The 16443-nt window shown below is 40.9% G+C and overlaps 1 long non-coding RNA gene across 1 annotated transcript in view; it reads right to left on the bottom strand.

The window, feature by feature from the left end:
* The window catches only part of LOC148474976 (uncharacterized), a 32051-nt gene that overhangs the window by 573 nt on the left and 15035 nt on the right, over window positions 1-16443 (bottom strand). The window lies entirely within an intron of this gene.

The raw sequence follows: 16443 nt of genomic DNA, 5'->3' as shown, positions 1-16443 counted from the left end.
CACTTGTGATTCTGTGAGGAGACCTGGAAAACATGCACTGTTGGTAGCTCTCGAGGACCAGGGTTGACTACCCCTTCCTTAAATCATAGATCTTATGCTTGAGGCCACTAACTAACTATGTTTCTTTAATGTCCCTGTACAGGTTGAGAAATGCTTTTTCATGTGAAAAGCACTACTAGAAGTCTTCTTGGTCCCCTTCTGGGATGAAAAAATCAACTCCCAGCAGCAGCCATGCTCAAGGATTCTTCTGTGGCAAGGACTGATGTGAATGTATCACATTTTTTTTGTAAATGCATCCTCCCCTCCCCTCCTCCTTCATAAATTTTCTTTGGTATCAAAAAATTAAATGAAATTTACTACCAATCAACCCGTCCTGTCCCTGCCATGCCTTCAACTACATACATACTCCAACTCCCTCAGGCCTCTCTTGAATAAAAAAAGTGTTTCCTGATGTGCCATGTTTGAAGTCGAACTGCCATATGTTTGTGCCACCCACTGATGCCACTTAGCTTAGTCAGCCAGCTAGCTTGGGGCAAATTTTTGGCCTAAACTGGATGAAAACAATATAGTGAGCTGTAAGGTGGTCAAAATTGACTGGCAATGAGTAGAAATAAATGTTATTGAGGTTAATAATACTGTAGGAACAAAAAATAAGTCCAATTTTATGTGATTTTAGCTGTTTTTATGATTTTTAAAGAAAAAAATCCAGATCCAAAACCAAAACCGAAAAACGAAACACAGAGGTGAGATTTTGGCAAAACCAATCCAGATCCAAAACCAGGGGAGATCTAGATCCAAAACCACAACACGGGGGTCAGCGCACATCTCTAGTATGGACACACATACATCTCTTCACTGTCCATGGTTCACATTACTCAGTTTGTTATTTTGTGTGGCCAGGTATTTTTTTATTTTACGGATAATCTGGGATTTCGACTGGAGAAGGGGACAAGGTAATTATGTATATGTGTGTTTTGTGTGTAATAAACTTATACTTTGCATAATGTGTGTACTGTCATTTTTTTTTACTTGATAGGATGCGGCCTGGGTTCGTCCGCTACTCACCTCTGCACTGGTGTCCTTGGGCTTAGGTGTCCAGACACTGGGAGTGGAGGTGAGTGGTGACTGAGTATTCTCCCTGGGGTCCACTAGGGCTTCCATGCATGCGTCCTGGTTTCTGGGGTGCCGAGCATGGGCGCAGCCATGTTGGCTCATATCACCTGACTAGTCTCTCCCAATGATAGTCCTGTGGTCACTCAGCTGATCCTCTGATCCAATGATCAGCCACCCAGGGGTATTTAAGTCTGACTCCAGGAACAAGTAACTGCTGTTCAACTTCTTTTTTCCAGTGCCTGTGATACTCCCACTGTTGCTCTGTGCTAATTCTTTCAGTGTGTTGCTTCAGCATGCTCACAGTTTTCCAGTGTTTCATGTCTCTTTCCTGTGTGTCTTTGTATATGTGCTGCTAATTGTATTGCAGCTTTCCTGTGGCTATTACCCTGTGGTGCCAGATTACCTACTAGTACTAATTAGCTCACAGCTGGACCTCCCAGCACTCTCCTAGGAATTGCCTTTGACCAGTACCAGCATTACTAGCTTCCCCAGTTTATTCCTGTCTTCCCTCTGTGTTTCACTGTTTATCAGCTCCAGAATCTGTTGCAGTTCCTGTACATTTTTCTGTGTTTCCAAGCTAGCCTGCGACTGGATTACTACATGTACCACTTCTCTCTGTGTCTTGTCTGTGCAGTCAACACCTACATTTATAGGTTTCCAGTATATGTTTGTGTTCTTTGCTCTGTGTCTTGTCTCTGCAAATCAGCTCCAAACATATCTAGCAATTCGCAATATATGCCTCTGTTTTTCTGTGCAATCAGCACTTGGATTTCTCAGTGATTCTCAGTACACTTTCCAGTATTCCTATACTAGCCTGTGATCAGTATCCCTAACAGCGTTGCAATATCTAAGCATCCAGTTTACCGACTGTGCTCTAGCATTTGCTTCATTAAATATATTTTCCGGTCTTCTGCCATTCCCAGGTACCTGTCCAGAGGGCCGTGACCTGCTCTCTTGGTGCAGCGGAAACCAAAGGGTTTTGGAAGGGTCACTGGAGAAAACCACCAAGTGAGTTAGACTCCACGCCTCTGGGCAGGTCTAGCCAAACCTGTGTTCGGCCGCAACTAGGAGAACTAGTACAGTCACTTCCCAGGTCACCCAAACCCCCCAGCTTAACATCCTCCACAGAGGAACATTTCCACCGGATCGTGACATTACTATTTGCATTTAACTGGGGGTACTGGTGCCTGCCAAAGAGCTGACTAGTTTGGGGTGTTAATGCTTTGGCCTGGGGACCCGGTGAAAGGGTCCCCTGGTTATGGCATTACAGTCTGGCTAGTTTGAGCCTGGTGCTGGTTTTAAAAATATGGGGACCCTCGCTCAATTTTTTTCTTTTAAACAATGACCAGCTCTCAGAGCCCAGTGCTGGTTCATAAAATATGGGGACCCTGTATTTTTAGAATCAGGACTGACTCATGGAGCCTGGGGCTGGTTATGCTTTTGGGGGGTGAATCCCATGCCATTTTTTTTTCTTAATATTACACTTTATTTTAATGATTAGAAGCAGAAACATGCACTGATCACACTGATTTGTGTATCTTTCTGCTAGACATGCTGCTCAGGAGGGGATCTATTTAAAACTTCTATTTTTAACCTGAGTTAGCTTAAATTACAAATGTGATTATAATCACAATTCTTGGCAAATTACCATGTTGTATTCCTACAATATCTATGGAAAGTACTGCCGTGTTTAGATGATGGTATATTCTTTTCTATTTGTGTTCATGGGTGTATTTTAATTTCACATTTGGCTGTGTTCACCTCTGAAAATACACAAAATACACCCATTTTTTCCAAAGTAAATTGCCATGTTTGAAAAAAATGACAACATACATCTGTAATTTACATCTCGGACAAACACAGAGCTTAGTAAATTTACCTCTCAGAGTGTAAACATACAGGGATATCTAATGGGTCCCTGACAACTGGTGAGAATAGTATAAACTTGTTGAAAGACCGAGGACACATGAAATGGCAGAGAGACATTCTGTAACACTGACCAACACAGTTAAATATCTGGAGAGGATAGATAGGTTTGGGTATCATCCGCACAGAGATGATACTATAATCCAAAGGAGCTTATTCGCCTTCAAAAGAAAAAAAGTTGCATAGTTAGGGAAGAGTGGAGGGCCTAGCACTGAGTCTTGTGGTATGACAAAAAATTACAAGACAAAAAAGTGAAATTCGCACAGACACTAAATTTCAAATCATCCTTCCCTAGTGCTTAAATCGTAGTATTGTACATAACCAATTCATGGGGAGGTGCACCCAGGAATAAAAGTAAGCACAAGCAAAGCAAGAAGGAAACAATATTCCTTTTATCAGAGTACTCATGGACTGATATCAATTAGAGATGTAGCATATAGTGACCCATAGCAAATTTAAAATATAACTTCTAGATCAGGGGTTCCCAACCACGGTCCTCAAGGCACACTAACAGTCCAGGGATAACCATACTTGAGCACAAGTAATTTATTAGTGCCTCAGTTATTTTGATTAAACCATCTGTGCTAAATCAAGGATATCACTAAAACCAGGACTGTTAGTGTGCCTTGAGGACTGAGGTTGGGAATCACTGCTCTAGATCCTTAAAATAAGGTCAGAAAAATATTTAAAGAAATTAGATAAATTTATTTAAAAAAAAATCAAAATTGGTGTACAAGTGAATTAAAAATGCTGTTATCCGCAAATTGTTTCTTGTTTTTATTCTACAGTATATCCATGCACCACACTGTTAAATAATTAAATCAAGCACCTGTCATCTTTACCACCAACACCTTCATCAACAATATCCTCAATCATGATCAGAAGTAGTGCTGCATCCAAGTTGATAAGGCTAACTAACTCAGTCCTCCCCTATCCTGGATTCCTCAGAAGAATCCTTGAGTGCTACACCTGCTGATGCTGCTGGAAGTGGATCTTCATCCCAGAAGGGGTCCAGGAAGACTACTAATAGTAGTTAAAAAAAAAATTGACTGTTAAACAATCCTTTGCAAGGGGAGCAAGTATGACAACAGTCACCCAGTTGCAGTTAAAAAAAAACTTAATTAGTGTTTTCCAACATGCTGTTGTACCCACTGTCTACTTAACCACAGATATGTGGACAAGTGGAACAGGGCAAACACAAAATTACATAACTGTAACAGCCCACTGGGTGGGGGTACGGCCTCCAGTGGCACCAGCAGCAGCAGCAGAAAAAACAGCTAATTCAGATGCAGGCTACACTATGTCTAATCGGTTTCACTAAGAGGCATACTGCTGACAACCTCTTAGAAAAACTCAGGGAAGTCATTGCAAAATGGCTTACCCCGCTTGGCCTTTCCTCTGGATTTGTGATTTCTGACAATGCCACCAATATTGTAGGAGCATAACAGCTGGGTGATTCCTCTACATCCCATGTTTCCTCTAACTATTAACTTGGTGTTGCAACCTTTTTTAAAGAAATGACAGGGCCGTGCAGGAGATGCTCTCTGTGGCCCTCAAAATATCCTGGCATTTTTGCCATTCAGCAGGTGCGTGTAGAAGATTACAGCACCTGCAAGAAATGTTGAATTTGCCCTGTAACCAGCTGAATCAAGAGGTAGTTAGGAGGTGGAATTCCACCCTTTTATATGCTTCAGCAGATGGAGGAACAGCAAAAAGCCATCCAAAGCTACACAACGAAGTATGACATAGGAAGAGGAGGAGGAATGTACTTTACTCAAGCTCAGTGGAAAAAACTGTCCATGTTGTGCAGAGTGCTGAAACCTTTAGAAGTAGCCACCTGTGAAGTCAGTTCAGACACTGCCAGCTTGAGTCAGATCATTTGGCTAATTAGACTGTTGGAAAAGCAGCTTAAGAAACTGAAGGAGGAGCTGAAATGAAGCGATTCCGCTAAGCATGTCAGACTTGTAGATCAAGTCCTTTATTCGCTTCACCAGGATCCAAGGGTTGACAGGATCTAATCAATCAGAGCAATACATTTTGGCGACTGTGCTCGATCCTAGGTTTAAGTCATACATTGTGTCTTTCTTCCCAATGGACACAGATCTGAAGAGGTGCTAAGAGCTGTTACCTGCATTTTGAAGTGAGGATCTTGAATTGACTTGTGCTTTACTGAACTGATACTTTTTTTATACTATGGAATGGTATATAGCAGTGGTTCTCAAACTTGGTCCTCTGGACCCCACACAATTCATGTTTTGCAGGTCACCTAGCAGGTGCACAGGAGTATTCATTGCTCACTAACACATTTTAAAAGTTACACAGGTGGATCTAATTAGTTTACTTGTAATTCGGTGAGGAAACCTGGAAAATATGCACTGTTTAGGGTCCTGATGACCGAGTTGGAGAACCTGTGGTATATAGTAATCTTTTCATGTGGCTTGGAATTCAAATTGAACAAATAGATATTCTATATACGATCTCAAACTGCTAGGATTTAATCATATTTGTATGTGCAATTTTCATGTGCTGCTTTATATGTGTAGCAATTGTTTGTATATCGCATTTTAAGTACTTGTTTGTGTTTTAGTTATTTAACCATTAAATTGTATTTTCTAATTAAAGCCTCCTGTTTTTTAATAGAGAGCAAACTGTTTCATATTGATTTTTCCTACATTGATTATTAAGTATCAATACCAAGCGCAGCAATCATTGTATTTTAATAGATGTCCTATATTTTTTAAACTGCCATGCTTTTGTGTCGCTTTATAATTTCATACTGTATTTATTTCAACTAAAATCACAAATAGATATACTTGCAGAATACTCTTATGCCATTTTTCAACCTTGATTTGTAGATACCAACCTGGTGGGCTTGGTTTTTCTTGTCAGATGCAACTCAAACACCAAATGGAAAGGTTATTTTGTGATGGTATCTGCAGATGTTCTATCTCCTCCCCTCCCAGCCTTCCCATCCATAATCCCAGAAACACAATGATAAGAGATGTTCAGAGCTTCCATTTTGTGTGCTGACATCATCTCCTGCATGTCCCTTACATTTTTTTTACAAATAATACTGGACCACCACAAGAGCTTAACTGGGGCAAGGACTGATGTGAATGAGTCAAACATTCTTTGAAATGACTCCCCACCTCCCTCCCTCTTAAATTTGGTTTGGAACCAACATTTTTAGAAAATTTACTATGAATAAACCCTTCCTTTCTCTGCCTTAACTAAATACATACTCCATCTCCCGCACGCCTCTTGATTAATGAATACATATGTTTCCTTATGTGCCATGTTTGAAGTTGATCTGCCACCTGTTTGTGCCACCCACTGCTGCCATTTAGCTTAGTCAGCCAGCTAGCTTGATGCAAATTATGGGCCTAAACTGGATGAAAACAATATTGCGAGCTGTGAGGTTGTCAAAATTGTCTGGAAATGAGTAAACAGTAATGTTATTGAGGCTAATAATACTGTAGGAACAAAAATAGGCTCAAATAATGTGACTTTAGCTGTTTTTGTAATTTTTTAGAAAAAAACTCCAGAACCTGGAGAACAGTCACAGAGGTAGACTAGATGACCTGGCGCTGATTGCTCATTTCTGAGGGAATATAAAACTAGTTCCCAGGTGTAGCCCGCAGCTGCTTGATTAGGCAATCAGGTCTGCAATTAAAGACTAGCCAAGGTGTAGCGGGCTAGACAGGCCTCAGGCAAAGAGCGACACCAGAGGTAGGGAGGAGGAACTACACAGGTCATGACAAATGGGACTCATCACACTGCTGAATTAATTCACATATGTATATTGCTAATAATATGTGCATGTATATGTATATGCTATAAATATTTTATATTTATATTGATTTGATTTTTGAAATGTTTATGTGCATATAGATTTTTAGTTTATTGTATTTTTGCTCACTTAAATTGTATGTACTTTGTTTTCATAATTTATGCTATATATTTGTTTGCCTATGCCCGTACAACCACATATTACACCTAAACACAACTTATCCTGCACAAATAGAATTCCAATATATTAAGTTATTAAACACCAATGGATTTATTGATGTTTGCAATGTTTAATGTTACATTGGTATGTATTTGCAACCATGAGGACTGATTGAAGAGGTGTAGTATGATTGGTTCATAGTGACCATGTCAACATTCATCATGTCTACATGATGATATGTCGAGTAACTGTCGAGAAACCGTCCCTGGTGGTCTAGTGGCTTTTTACCTTCTTGTGGCTGCAGCAGCACCTCCAGCGTCTTCTTCCGAGTCCCGGTGGTCACGTGAGAAGCAGTTTCGGCGGTGACATCTCAGCATGGGCAATTTGGTAAGTATTCTACCCCCTAAGCTTAACCCTATCCCTAACCATTATCCCTCCTCTGCAGCCTAACATTAACCTCCCACCCCAGCCTAGCCCTAACTCTACAGGTGGCGCCTAACCTTAACCGCTGGCATCCTCAGAATGTTGACATTTCACATGGTGACATTTCAGATTTCAACATTGAGGAAGTCAACATGGTGCCTATCGACATTTGAACCTAATATCGACATTGTGGTGTCGACATTGTTACTGTCAATCAACTTACCGGATACCAATTGAAGGAGGCTGTGTATTTCCAGAGTGAGATTTGCTGTATTCATGTTATAGTAAAACAGCTCCAGTTTGATAATAAAAGAATGTAGACCTTTTATAAAATTGTCAGAAACTTAAGTACCCTACAGTGATTCCAAACTCGGACACGGTTCGACTCGGAACCCCCAAATTCGGTTGTTGTTAGTTCTCTGGGAACCAAACCTACACATCTCTAGTTAAACAGGGCCATGTTTACAGCATTGTAGGTTCTTGGCAAAGCAATGTACTGGGGCCCCTACCCACCCATTCACGGGAATAAAAATGTAAATGATCAATAAAATGATCCTTTAGATTTATTATTATTTTAAAACCCATGTAAAGCGAAGATTACGGACTCCACATCCTTCTTGTCTTCTCCAGCTTGCAGTGCAGATCCTGCTCTTCACTGCAGCTGTGATTAAAGTATGAAGGCTCCCTGAGAGAGGGGGGTCCGGGTGATCATGCCCCCTGTGCCCCCACCCCCTAAATTTGGCCCTGTGGCTGCAGGCTGAGAGGCAGATAGAAAACACTAGCAAGTGGGTCTGATTCAGGCACTGCATCGGGTAGTATTTCTAAAGATGCTGAAGTAAGTTGAGGCTAGTCAAACTTCAAATAAATAAGAAAATAAATATCCTTTGATAAAGCTGTGGGACACACAGGGAAATGCGTCAGAAGCATTCTGTACTGGACGGACATTTTATCACACCGGGACTCTCTGGCAATACTATCTTTCAACACCTAGACCAAGTCTTGGGAATTTTTCTTGGCACGTGTAATTTATACACAGTGAATGGTCATCTTCATCAACACAGCGATCTCATCCACAAAGGTTCATCTCTAACAAGGGATTATCACCATGCCATGCAGGACTGCTTCTGCTAATGAAGCCTACGATTTTGGACCATAGTGGTAATTATACGAGACTGCGTGACATCCAATTATACCATACATGTGGTAGTAACCTACTATCTGTCATCATAGAGGCTATAATAGGAACAGGTGTTTTATTGCAACATACAATATATTTCCCAGATGCTGATTATCTATTGATATTATATTATGTAATTGATACCATTATTCGTGATGATACTAAGATGTATTAACATTTTTATTGACTAAATGATTTTCTTACCTGTATGAAATATGAATATATCTTTTCATATTTTAGTTTTCTTATATTGAGATTGAAACATTTATGCACCATATCCATTCCATCTTTAGAATTCTTAATTCATTGTCATTTTAGCGCTGAATATTTTTATTTTCTTAGGTAGAAAACCTGCACTTCTGTAATTCACAATCAGAGTGGCTGGGGATCATCTTTCTCTGCCTGCCCTTCAGCTGGCTGCCCTATGGCTGCCCTATGCACGGAGTGTACGGCCACACTCTCCGTATAGATGCCTCCTAGCCCACCCTGCCACTTTTCAAAGGCCCCTAGAATCATGGGGCCCTGGGCAGTTGCCCAGTGTGCCTATATGTTAAGATGTCCCTTGGTAGAAAGGGTGGAAAAGATAGTAGCCATCTTTTATCTGTGTGTCTGTAAGGATTAGATACTAGCAAGCAATCAGCAACACATGCTCCTTTGTATATTATGTTTGTCATACACTAGAAACTGCAATCTGCAATACAGGCTCCTCCATTAAGTTTGTTTTCACTTGAAGTGAGTTGCACTTATCTATAATTATATTTCACAAGGGAGTCTCTATCTATACAGTCCTGCAGTATATAATGTGTATTAGGGCAGAGACATTAATGTGATTGAAGCTTAGCTGACCGAAAAAATATTGAGTTGTGTCTGAGTGAGCTGCACTCCAAAGAAAACAACTTTTTCTTGTCTTAAAAAAAAATCTCAAGTCTTTTATAATGCAATTTAGATATTTCAAGGAAAGATTGTGTGTGTTTGAGAGGCAGCATAAATAAAAAAATTAAAAAATATTTTTTTTCTTGGTTTAAAAAAAATTCTCAAGTCCCTCATTTCCCTATCTCTTTGTATATTCACTTGGTCTGGTGGCAGCTACAAGTTCAAGTACAGTAGTTTTAATCCTGTCCTAGTGTAAATCAATCGTCAATGAGTCTACAGAAGAACAGGAGCAACCCAATAATAGTGCTGGTACTGGCAATCATCTATTTTTAAAAAAGTCAAGGGGTAAGAGGCAGGTGCAAGAAAGCCACTCAAAATCTAAACCATGTTTGGTAATCTTTAAGAAAGAAACAATCATATCTAACTATGAAGGGAAAAGCTACTGCTGAATGATATAAAATTGTCAACATTCCGTACACCACATGCAGTGGCAGGGAAAGACGCACACCGTGGCTTTTCTTTGCAAGTGGTGGTCCTGCTACTACTCTTTCATGCACTAGAATACTAATGCTACTGCAAAAGCCAGCGCCAAAAAAAGGCATCAGGCATCTTCTGTAACTTTGCATGTACCACCTTCTCGCTCTAGGAGGTATAATAAATTAAAGTGCAGGTTTTTAGAAGTGGAGATATTGCAGCATCTGTGGGGAAGTGATCCCTCCCCTCTGGGCTCTTGTCATTGGTTTCCCCCGTTCTAGAACTTTTTGTTTTGGTGATTGCTGGCAGATCTGGTCTAGAGGCAGTATTCCAGGCACTTGTTTCCTCACAAATACCCTGTAATTGCCAATGTCGCTGATATTTAGTTCCTAAGGAATTGACAAAGCAACCCATATGATAAGGACCAAATGAGGCACACCATCTCAGCGCCACTTTTATAGACAGATATTTTTGTTGAAATTTGATTTTGAACGGGATTTGGTTTTATATTCAAATTTACATTCGATTTTGCCTTTAGTAAATCTCCATTTGCAAAATCAAATTAAAATCAAATACAAATACACCAAAACCCAAAATTTACCAAAATCGAACTTTAGTAAATGTGTCATCTCAAATTAGTGCACAAAAAGAACACTAAGAGTTATATTTAGTTACTAAAGTTCAATTTCGGTGCTGGTCAGTCCCCTTCTCCAGGTGGACATCCAGGGATCTTGGCAAAATAAAAGCAGCCAACCAGCAGCCACTGCCATAAAAAACGACCGCTGATTGGCTGAGAGATTGGCTGAAGTAACTTACCATGGCCTGCCTACTTACATGGAAATCCAGATGTTGAAGTACAGCTGATAAATTATGCCATTTTCATTTCACCATGTGCCATTTCACCATATAGTACAGTATATCCATTTCACCATATGCCATTTCCAATTCACCATATGTAATATTAATTTCACTATATGCCATTTCCATTTCATCATATGTAATATCCATTTCAACATATTTCATAGCCATTAAACATACAGGGCATTAACACGGGTTGAGTATGAAATCCCGGCTGTAGGGATGCCGCTGGTCAGAATACTGACAGCGGCATCCCGACACCCAGAATCCCTACACCCATAGGATGGCACATGGAGTGATTTCCTAACTGTTACCCTAACCTCTACCCTAACCCTCCCACCTTGGTTCCAACCCTAACCCACCCCCCCTAGTGCCTAAGCTTAACCTCTCCCTCCATGTACCCTAAACCTAACACCCCCTCCCCAGTGCCTAAACCTAACAGCCCCTCCCTGGTGCCTAAACCTAACCTCCCTCTACCCTAATCCTAACACTCCCTACCCGGTGCCTAACCCTCCCGCTAATGCCTAACCCTAATCCCGCTACCTAACCTCCCCCTAACACCCCAATACATACCTTCGGGATACGGGTGGGATACTGGTGCCGGGATCCCGACCTGTTGGGATTTGGTGCCAGTATTCATCCCATTAACACAATTACTGTAGACAGTAGTCTTTAGACTAAGCTTTCACATGCAGGGCCCTCCATCCTCAGCTCATTTGGTTCTCACCCTGTACTACCCTTATCTCCAGTGCATTCCCACTCACAGTCAGTAACATTATCCCTTCTGTATACTCTTCCCAGGCACTGGGTCATCAGACAGTTAATATCTCTATTATATTGTGTTTTATTTCAAAGTTTTCTTTTTTTTGGACCTGTAGGGCCAAATGAAATAGGGTGAGAGTTTAGAAAATGTGAGTGTAAACTCTCCCACTTTTAAACTCGCCAAATGTAATAGAGTTCGAGAACATGCAAACCCACATGTTTTTCAGACTCGAAAAAAACTTCCCTCACTATGCAAATAGGGAAGGATTGTGTTACTCTAGAGGTGAGAGAGGGAAATATGTTACAACAGCAGTGAGAGGGCAATGTGTTACTATAGAAGTGAGGGAGGGGAAATTTTTAATACACAAGTATAGGAGGGAAATGTGCCACTAATGTGTTACAACACGGGCAATAGAGGGGAATGTGTTAGTACAGGGGTGAGGCAAGGAATGTGTTGCTACAGAGGTGAGAGGAAAATGTGTTAAAACAGCAGTGAGAGGGGAATGTGTTACTATCGAGGTGAGGGAAGGGAATGTGTTAATACACAAGTGTGGGAGGGAAAGTGTTACTACAGAGGTAAGGGAGGGGACTGTGTTACTACACAGGTGAGGGACAGGAATGTCAAATGTGTTACTACGGGGTGAGGGAAGGGAATGTGTTACAACAGGGAAGAGGGAGGGGAATGTGTTACTACAGGGGTGAGCAGGGGTAATGTGTTACTATAGATGTGTGGGAGGGGAATGTGTTACTTCAGAGGTGAGGGAGAGGAATAAGTTACTACAGGGGTAAGTGAGAGTAATGTGTTACTACAGTTGTGAGTAAGGGATTATATTTCTACACAGGTGAGGGAGGAGAATGTTGAATGTGTTACATCATGGGTGAGTGAGGGAAATGTGTTACTACAGAGGTGAGTAAGGATAATGTGTTACTACAGAGGTGAGGGAGTGGAATGTGTTAGTATACAGGTGAGGGATGGTAATGTTTTACTATAGCAGTGAGTGTGGGGATGCATTACTATAGAGGTGAAGGATTAATGTGCTACTGGAGTGGTGAGATGGAAATAGAAACAGTAAATACCTAAGGTCTACTCGGGTGAAACCAGTTTCATCAGCTAGTATTTAAATATAACAGCAGCAACAGTGTTAAACCCTCAATTTGAAAACCTTCCTACTTGTACAATTTGCCACTATATGCCCCTATTGTACCTCTACATTAAAATAAAAAAATAAACAATCAGCCCTTTTATTCTAGCAGACCCTGAAGTGCGATGGTATCCCAATGCCAAGAATACAATCATTTCAATCACTTTTAGTTACTTATTTCACTGTGTATTATATTTTTGTTGATCCTCGGCTGTGAGCCTCAAGGGATCTTTCTCAATCCTTTTCTGGCCTGTTAGCAAGTGATGGATTTTATAATGAATAACAGTCATATTATTTTAGACAGCAGCAATGAAGAATGGCTTTTACAGGGCATAATTATATATCCCTTATATATTGTTTGTGAGATGATTGAAACAAATTGGTATTCTTACAGTCCACGCAGTAAAGAAGGATTATATGTTTTATAGGAGAGAGTCAACATTTGACAGCATATGTAATTCACTGGCGAGTTCTATATACAGTATTTAGAACTTTCAATGCTTACAGTTCTGATATGACTTGGTGATATAGATAATTTTGCTGTTCATAAATACAGATTGTACTGCTTACGAACACATGGTTGTGCCACCCGACCCCCAGGTTTAGTTAACATGAAGGTTCTTGGGTGTTATTCCAAACATGGTAACTTTTATTAATAGAAGTACGTTAAATTGCTGTTTAGTTATTTTCTGATTTTAATTGCTTGAGATCTACCTATATTACTATAGTTTGAAAAAACATGAAAATCTCTGTAAACCTAGAGGAAAATAGCTGCCAATTATATTATGTGATCATACAATATGTCTTGAAAGGGCCTTCGTATTATGGGATTGCATCTAATAACATGTAATTGTTTAATCAGTCATGGATATGAAAGTTTTCTACAGTACTTACAGGAATAGTACATCCCTAGCCGATGCAGAGCCACGGTTCTTATCATATGAGTACATGTTATTTTACGCTCTCTCATAAAGCAGACACAGATGTTTGTGGCACATTTATGCCTTGCCTTTGTTTCCCTCTTACTTCATGTTTTAAATGTTTAAACCAATAGATAATAAACACAGCACAAAACCACAATAATGACTTTCATTGCAGCGATGTGACTTGTGTCATTGGCACATACAAGACATAACATATGATGGGATCTAAGCAAGTCCAGATTTGTTGTGACATTTTATTGAGTAACACTTTTCTTATTTATCGCACTGACACCAATGCTCACAAACATGTGATGGATGTGAATAGATAAACAAGACAAAACAACAGTTATATACATATACAGTGGCGTAACTAAAAAAAAGTAAAAACGGAGACACCCCCCAAGTGGATGCGTGCCGAAAAAGTGGGCATGGTCAAATGCCACAAGGGGCGTGGCCCTGGAAAATGGGGGCGTGGCAAAATGACACACCACCATTTCTTGTCACTCTGGGAACATTCCTTTCCATACCATATGCACCTTAATGCCCCAAGTAGTAGTGCCCTTCTTGCAATGCCAACTGTAGTAGTGCACCTTATGCAATGTCCCTAGTAGCAGAGCCCCTTATGCAGTGCCCCTATACAGTTCCCCAAGTAGTGCACCCTTATACAGTGCCCCCAGTAATGCACCCTTATACAGTGCCCCTTATGCAGTGCCCCCAATAGTGACACTTATACAGTGCCCCTTATACAGTGCCCCTTATACAGTGCCCACAGTATTGCCCCTTATACAATGCCACTGGTAGTGGTCCCCCTATGCAGTGCCTCCAGTAGTGGTCCCCCCTATGCAGTGCTCCCAATAGTGCCCCTTATACAGTGCCCCCAGTAGTGGTCCCACCTATGCAGTGCCCTTATACAGTGCCCCCAGTAGTGGCCCTTATATAGTTCTCACCTGCGTGCGACTACGCATACCTACATAAACATCGGTACCATCGAAGTTCATCGGCGGACATTTTACCCTTGCAGCAGGTCTGACCTGACGCAGGCCAGGGAGCTCTTCTGCCACGCAGAGCTGCGTATGCAATTGTAGTGGCCAATTTATGCACGCCCACGTAACGGTGTTCAAACGGCCAGGCACACCTGCGTTTCGCTAACCATGCCCTGTCAACACGGTCACTTCCAGTCGATCAATCTGCAATGGGCCTCCGTAGTCTGCGTGAACGCAGAGCGATCGCACTGCTGCCTTTGCACACGCGCACTGCGATGCATACGCATGCGCAATGGCAAACAATCCCTCGATCTGCGTGCGATCTGCAGTTGCGTGCATCTCTGAATCAGGCCCTTAGTACCGGCTGTGGTAGTCTACACATTTTCAAAAATGGATTTTCCCTGAGGGTTCTATGGAGATATGTTATTTGAAGACAATCTAATAAAACAACAGCCATTAAATCTGTGCTTTACAGCAATTTTATTATAATAATTATGAAAATTCTGTGATTCAGTTGTTCAATCCGCCAGTCAAAATAAAATTTGTTATTTCTGTGCAGTAAGTTTTTATTGGAGAGAAAATAGGCACTTGTAAGGCAGACAATTTAATGTTTAACATAGCCACTTGCACATGCGCTGTCTAATGACCGCGCAGTAGGTTGCCTGAGGCAACGCAGCATAAAGTAAAAGGATTGCTGATGAAATCATTTTTCTCTACATGTCACATGGATGGGATCCTACCAGAGTCCCTACCTGCATGTGATATTTTATACAAACGAGCGGTGAATAAAGTATTATTGCCACAAATAATAAATTATAATTATCAGGACTAAAACCCAATAATAAAAAGCCCCAAAATATCCTCCAAACAGCTCTAACAAACGATGGGCCTCATTTATAGACAAGTTTCATCATTCACAATGAGTGATAAAATTCAGGGCCGTAACTAGGCTGGTGCGACATGTGCCACAGCACGGGGGCACCGCAGGCAGGGGGCGCTGTTTGGGCCTGTCAATTTTTTTGCACTGCGTAATTATTGTGCATCATCACTGCAGCGATTGGATTCACACTGTATTTGGCAGTGACACCTGGAGAACAATGGTACATAAATCAATACCCTTTCATCATCATACGGGACAAATAAGATTTGTCTTGGCCCCTATCCATGGGGCCACGCCCCTTTTTCGGTCATGCGTCTTATGCCACTATTTGAAAAATAGTGTGGGGGAGGGGGCACCAATATTCTTTATGGCCCAAGGCACCAAAAAGTCTAGTTACAGCTCTGATAAAACTGGTTGAGTATGATAATGGTGCTCCAGCCAATCAGCTCCCAACTGTCATCTGTTTGAAAAATTACAGTTGGGAGCCGATTGGCTGGAGCACCATACGCAATAATTGTATCACTCATTGCGAGTGATAAAACTCTTTGAAAAATGAGGCCCTATAAAAGAATAATTATAATATTAGATTAGGCCTTTGCAGCAACAGAAATTAAGCTTCCTAATAATTTTCTCATACCCATGGTTTCTCAAACCCCAGAAGTGTACCAAGTTATTTTCAAGGGTCCTACAAAAGATCTCATATGTAGAAATCTTTAATAGAATACAAAGTAGTAAAATATGATGAAGAACCAAACCTTTATATTGTCTACTGTTTATCTACTTGCCTTGCTCTTACCTCACTCGTAAGAATATATACAATTATTAATTACCTGTAGAAAACCTTACTGTACTTTAAAGCTAAACCCTCTACCATTACAGGATAGATTGTTTGTTACATTGTAATACCCCACTATGTGAGTTATTACGTCCGACTTGGCATTATATAGGCAGACAATTCCC

The sequence above is a fragment of the Taudactylus pleione genome, unplaced genomic scaffold (genome assembly GCF_031769625.1).
Source record: "Taudactylus pleione unplaced genomic scaffold, aTauple2 ptg000792l, whole genome shotgun sequence".
Classification (NCBI taxonomy): domain Eukaryota; kingdom Metazoa; phylum Chordata; class Amphibia; order Anura; family Myobatrachidae; genus Taudactylus; species Taudactylus pleione.
The sequence above is the reverse complement of the archived record's forward strand: the minus strand, read 5'-3'. Positions and strand labels throughout refer to the sequence as shown.